At 45.5% G+C, this 6000-nt stretch overlaps 1 protein-coding gene across 1 annotated transcript in view; it reads left to right on the top strand.

Annotated features, from left to right (window-relative positions):
- Nucleotides 1-322: 322 nt before the first annotated feature.
- LOC143962741 (transcriptional regulator QRICH1-like) overlaps nucleotides 323-6000 on the top strand; it is a 101065-nt gene continuing 95387 nt past the window's right edge. The window contains exon 1 of the mRNA XM_077472142.1: nucleotides 323-542. The gene's annotated coding sequence lies outside the window, so the exon portion shown is untranslated. The remainder of the gene's footprint in view (nucleotides 543-6000) is intronic.

Here is a 6000-nt window from a genome sequence, read left to right as displayed (position 1 = left end):
ATTTCATAATAAGCTAGTATGCGCTGCATACTAGCTAATTTTATGGCTTTGTCTTACAGCTTTTTTTTTTTTCTGGAGGTTTACATTGCAACCTAAAAGGTTAATAAATTCTTAATGTCTAGTAGCCAGTCACACATTATAGACTGTGTGCTCCGGCTTTCCTCATACACATAACGGAAACGTGCAGAGCACGTCAGTATTCCGTCCAGTCACTGCCGCCTTTCCAACGACAAGCAACCGCCTCACCATCCGAGCACCTCACACATCGATTCCAGCGGAGCCGCGCGCACCGCACCGTTGTGTTGTCGCGTGACGTTGCGATGCGCGCTCCCGCGGCCGTGTGTTCGGGGTCGGAGTTCGTATGTAAAAACAAGATGGCGGCCGGCGCGCCCCGGACCCCCTGCTGTCTGTGACAGGGGTGACTAAACAGTGAGAGAGCGCAGGAAAGAGGCGGACCGCGGCCACTGCTGCTCCTAGCGAGGGTTGAGTTCCTGGCACGGAGGCCTCCCAGCTCTGTGAATAAGGCCGGAAACAACAAAGAGGTAAATGAGCATCCGAGCCGAGGCCACCTCCGCCACGGGCGGCAGTGATTCAGCGCCTTCCAGCCTGGCCCGGAGCATCCCTCTGCCTGGCAGTGCCATACTGACACCCACAGGCAGCCTGGAGCACGGGGGTGTGAGGGGAGGGGGAGGGAGGGCCGGCCGGCTCCATCACAGGACATCATCACTTCTCTTATCATCACTTCTCTTATCTCCTCTTCTCATCCCACACAACTTTCTGCTCCGGGGCCACGCCACTCATCTCTACTGACACCAGGAGGACAGGCACCACTGCATGGAGTGATCGCCATCGCACCATACAGCCATTCACTGCTGGCAGCATCATGGAGCCCAACATATGGGGGGCTGTGATTCTAATAGAGGCCATCATGAGGGGGGCTAGAATTCTAATAGAGGCCATCATGAGGGGTGTGATAATTCTAATAGAGGCCATCATGAGGGGTGTGATAATTCTAATAGAGGCCATCATGAGGGGGGCTGTAGTTCTAGTAGACACCATCTTGAGGGGGGCCGTAGTTCTAGTAGACACCATCTTGAGGGGGGCTGTAGTTCTAATAGATACCATCATGAAGGGTGTTGTAATTCTAATAGAGGCCATCATTAAGGGTGCTGTAATTCTGGTAGAGGCCATCATGAGGAATGTTGTAATTCTAATAGACACCATCTTGAAGGGTGCTGTAGTTCTAATAGACACAATCTTGAGGGGCGTTGTAGTTCTAATAGACACCATCATGAAGGGTGCTGTAATTTTGATAGTGACCATCATGAGGGGTGTGGTAATTCTAATAGACACCATCATAAAGGAGTGCTATAATTATAATAGAAGACGTTGTGATGGACTCCGGACACCCCGACTGGGGTATCTTCACCAGGAAGCTGCTCCCCAAGCTCTGGAACATGAGGCAAGTGACTGTAGCTACCCCAAAGAACTAGACCAGCCTTTTTCAGCCATGGTTTCTAAAGGGTTGCCTTGGCAAAATGCCAAAAAATTGCCCAATAATTGTATTCAAGCCGGCATGTGGATGAAGCCTGCCTTTTAGTTACCCAAAGCCACATGTTGTTTTCATTGTCAACTGTTAAAAACCTCTAGCAGCCGGCATCCTAATGACCAATGGCTTCATCAGTTGATATGCAGGATGTCATTTGCCTGCATAGACTCCTTGTTTGACCTTCCCCTGCCCCTCTCCATCAGCGGTGGGGTCACATTAGCTGAGTGATGGAGAAAAACTGAGGGAGAAGAGAAACACTGGAACACCAGTCAGTACCAGTTTGCTAACGTGTATTCGCTTTGGAAGAATAAATCACCTCTAATGTTGGGTGTCCTGATTGGACTTCTGGATGTTCCTGCATTATGTAAAACAGTTAGAGGTTTTACAGTTAAGAATGGGGTGCCTTGAGACTATCCTTTTTTTCTTTTTTTAAGGGTACCTTGACTAAAAAAAGCTTTGAGAAACCACATACACACTGAATTTATATAGAAAGCCACCCGATAAGAGCTAATCGCTTGATTACAGGCAATGCCCACCTCAGACAGTCTGGCACCCCCATAGGAATACATTATACATGGGAAGCCAAAAGTCATTTAGTGACCAGCTCCAACTGGATAACTTGAAAACACAGTAAGGCCTGCCATACACGGAGAAAATGGTTGCAGGCAAGACAGCGTTGACAGGGTAATCCCTCCTGCCTGTGCCATTGTCCCTAGCGGCTATAGCAACCACTACCAATAATTGCAAGAGAATCCGGCAGGCTGGTTGTACCCAAGTTGATTGGTAGATCAAGTTGGTACATTCAGCCTGCCCATTAATGGCTTTAATCAATTCAAACCGTGTATGACTGGCCTAAAACCGAGTTCTCTGAGCAGTGGTTCTCCTGAGGCAGCCTTTCTCAACCTTTTCAGCTCCGAGGAACGCTTGAAATAGTTCTCCGGTCTCAGGGAACCCCTGCTAAAAATTTGAAATCTACAACTCATGATACATTTGTGTGATGGTCAGTGGGAAGAATGGTCATTACATTTGTGGTCATTGGGAAGCATTACCTCCTTACACATAGCTAAAAAGATCAATGGTGTGAGTAGGAACTTATCTGAGAGGCAGACATTTCCCAATGCTGAAGGAACCCCTAACAACCTCTGGAGGAACCCTGGTTGAGAATCACTGGGTGCTGTATTTTATAATAGTTGGTCATAAGGGGTACAGTAATTATGATAGCGTGTGGTGAGGGGTGCCATATTCTTACTATTTGCATGGTTATTTTATGGAATTTATAGTAATTGTATCTCTTTAGTATTGGGAGCATCTCTGCATGCGTGTTTTTTTTTTTTTTTTTTTTTCTTTTATGTATTTATTTTTTATGCATTTTCCTGAGTCATGTGTTTTTTTTAATTTTGGTCAATAAAAAAAAAACTGTTTAGGCTTGATACCAGGGGCTAAAAAATTCTTGTAAATGCATCACGCATATGTTTTTACTTTTTGACTTCCATGGTCCTCAAAATGCATAAAAGTGGACAAAAAATGGACCTGAGCTATTTTCAAAAATGAGCTGCAGGGCAATGCACAAGTGTGAATAGGCTCAACACTACCTGTAATGAAATATATTTTTAGTGTTCTGAAGCCCGTGTTAAGGCGCAAATGTATGATTGACTTAGAAAATCCTTGCCTATACTGTAAAGAGTTCTACTGGGAATGTGAAAATGCATTGTATTTTTTGAGTAGTGGTATCATTTTTGCTAAACCTGTGATCTGAAAATCCTAAGTAGGGATATTTTGTAAGTTGTACAGACAGGATTTTCTATTTTATTTGTAGCAAAAAATAAAAAACCCAGCCCAGTGGTAATTAAATACCACTAAAATAAAGCTTTATTTGTGGGGGGGGGGGGGGGAGATTTTGGTTCAATGTTGCATGACTGTGCAATTTGCCTTTCAAAGTGTAAATGAAAGCTGAAAATTGGCCAGGACAGGAAGGCGGAAGGGGTTCCCTGTATTAAAGCAGTTAAAGAGGAGCTCCAGTCTCTCTCAAATTTAAGTCAGCATCTACAAATACTGTAATACAAGGACACTTACCTATCCAGGGATCCAGTGCTGTCCTCAAGCCAATCGGCTTTGGGTGCAGGCGCTGGCATTTTAGGTGTAGGAGAAACTGGCAGTGAAGCCTTCCGGCCTCACAGCCAATTTCCTACTGTGTGAGTTGCACTGTGCTTTGTGGATGGTCCTGCAGTCTTCTGGTATCTGCGATGTGTCCCAGAAGGCAGTTGGGGGGGTGGGGTGGGTCATGATGTCGCCATGGTGATCTGACCAGAAGTGGGAACGGCTACCTGTTAAAACCAGCTACCTGCTCCCCCCAAAATAGTGCCAAATGTGTCAGTGGAGGGAGGGGAGGATGCAAACAAGTGGAACTTCCCCCTTTGGATGAAGTTCTGCTTTCATATGATCACATCTTTGCTCCTAGTAATGGCGGTATCACACAGCTTCCCTCAATTGAATATAGTAGTACTGTATGTGCTGACGCATCTAGCACCGGTTCGTACAAGCGACTGTAAACCTTCCATTCTTTAACTCTACCAATGCATGCACCGCAGAATCAGTAGGCGCAATGTTGACCAGGATTTGTAATTTAAGGAGCGTGGTACACATGACTGCAAATAAGTGCACTACTTGTACTCATTAGGATTGACCACTTTTCTACCAGGGCAACATTTCTTTTTGCACTCATTTTTTATTTGCTAGAAAATTACTTGTGATGGCAAGTCTAGTTTAAAAATAAAATAAATAAAAAATAACAAACATTCTTTTATACTTGCCTGCTCTGTGCAGTGGTTTTGCACATAACAGCCCAGATCCTCCACTTCTTGGGTCTCTCGCTGGCGCTTCTGGCCCCTCCCTGCTGCTGAGGGCCCCTTCAACAAGTAGCTTGCTGTGGGGGCACCCGAGCTGAGCTGCTGCTGTGAGTGTCCATTCAGACACGGAGCCGCACCTCGGCCTCGCCCCTTGCTCTCTCCTCATTGGCTTACTGACCAACACAAAGTGGCGTAGTTGTTAAGTTGAAGCAAAATAAATAATTATTATTATTATTCAGGATTTATATAGCGCCAGCAATTTACACAGCGCTTTACAATATAAAAGGGAGACAATACAGTTACAATACAATTAAATACAAGAGGATTAAGAGGGCCCTGCTCAGAAGAGCTTACAATCTGGTTTTCATTTTATTTATTTTTTTACAAATATGTGAAAAGTGTGGCATGCATTTGTGTTCAGCCCCCCTGAGTCAATACTTTTGTAGAACCAACTTTCGCTGCAATTACAGCTGCAAGTCTTTTTGGGGATGTCTCTACCAGCTTTGCACATCTAGAGAGTGACAGTTGTGCCCATTCTTCTTTGCAAAATAGCTCAAGCTCTGTCAGATTGGATGGAAAGCATCTGTAAACAGCAATTTTCAAGTCTTGCCACAGATTCTAAATTGGATTTAGGTCTGGACTTTGACTAGGCCATTCTAACACATGGATATGGTTTGATCTAAACTATTCCATTGTAGATCTGGCTGTATGTTTTAGGCCGCGTACACACGCGCGGACTGTTCGCCCAACTTTGTCCGCTGAACAGTGTTTGAGCGGACAGTCCGCTCGTGTGTGGGCTTTCAGCGGACAGTTTCAGCGGACAGTTTGACGAACAAGGTTTTTCGGAAATTCCGTAAAACTGTCGGCTGAAACCTTGTTTGAGCGAACAGTCCGCCCGTGTGTAGGCTTGTTCGTCAAACTAAGTTCCGCGCATGCTCAGAAAGGATTTACACGCCGAAAGTTATAATGCTGTGTATAGGACGTCGTATTTTTCGTCCCGTCGTACGTGCCGTTCACGTCATCGCGCACGGTTTCAGCAAACTGTTCGTTCGTCGTGTGTGGCCATGTCCGTCCATGCTAATTTTGAGCGGACTGTTTGCCGAAACTGTTTGACGGACAAAGTTGGGCGAACAGTCCCCGCGTGTGTACGCGGCCTTAGGGTTGTCTTGCTGGAAGGTGAACCTCCAGCCCAATCTCAAGTCTTTTGCAGACTCTAATGCTGCGTACACACGACCAGACTTTCTGGCAGAAAAGATCAGACGGAATCATTTCATCGGATATTCTGATCGTGTGTGGGCTTCAGTGGACTTTTTGAAAAAAAAAAAAAAAAAAAGTCTGACGGACCTAGAAATAGAACATGTTTTAAATCTTTCTAACGGAATCAATTCCTATTGGGAAAACCATTTAGTCTGTATGCTAGTCTGACAGACCAAATACGACGCAAGGGCAGCTATTGGCTACTGGCTATTGAACTTCCTTTTCTAGTCTCGTCGTACGTCACCGCGTTCAAAACGAACGGACTTTGGTGTGATTGTGTGTAGGCAAGTGCTTTCGGTTGGAACTCCGTCGGAAAGACCGATTCCCTGTCCCAGCTGAAGAAAAGAA

This window comes from Lithobates pipiens, unplaced genomic scaffold, assembly GCF_037356315.1.
Source record: "Lithobates pipiens isolate NorthernLeopardFrog02 unplaced genomic scaffold, aLitPip1_a1.2 Scaffold_8, whole genome shotgun sequence".
Taxonomy (NCBI): Eukaryota; Metazoa; Chordata; class Amphibia; order Anura; family Ranidae; genus Lithobates; species Lithobates pipiens.
Note: the sequence above shows the minus strand (reverse complement) of the source record. Positions and strands in the feature narration are given on the sequence as shown.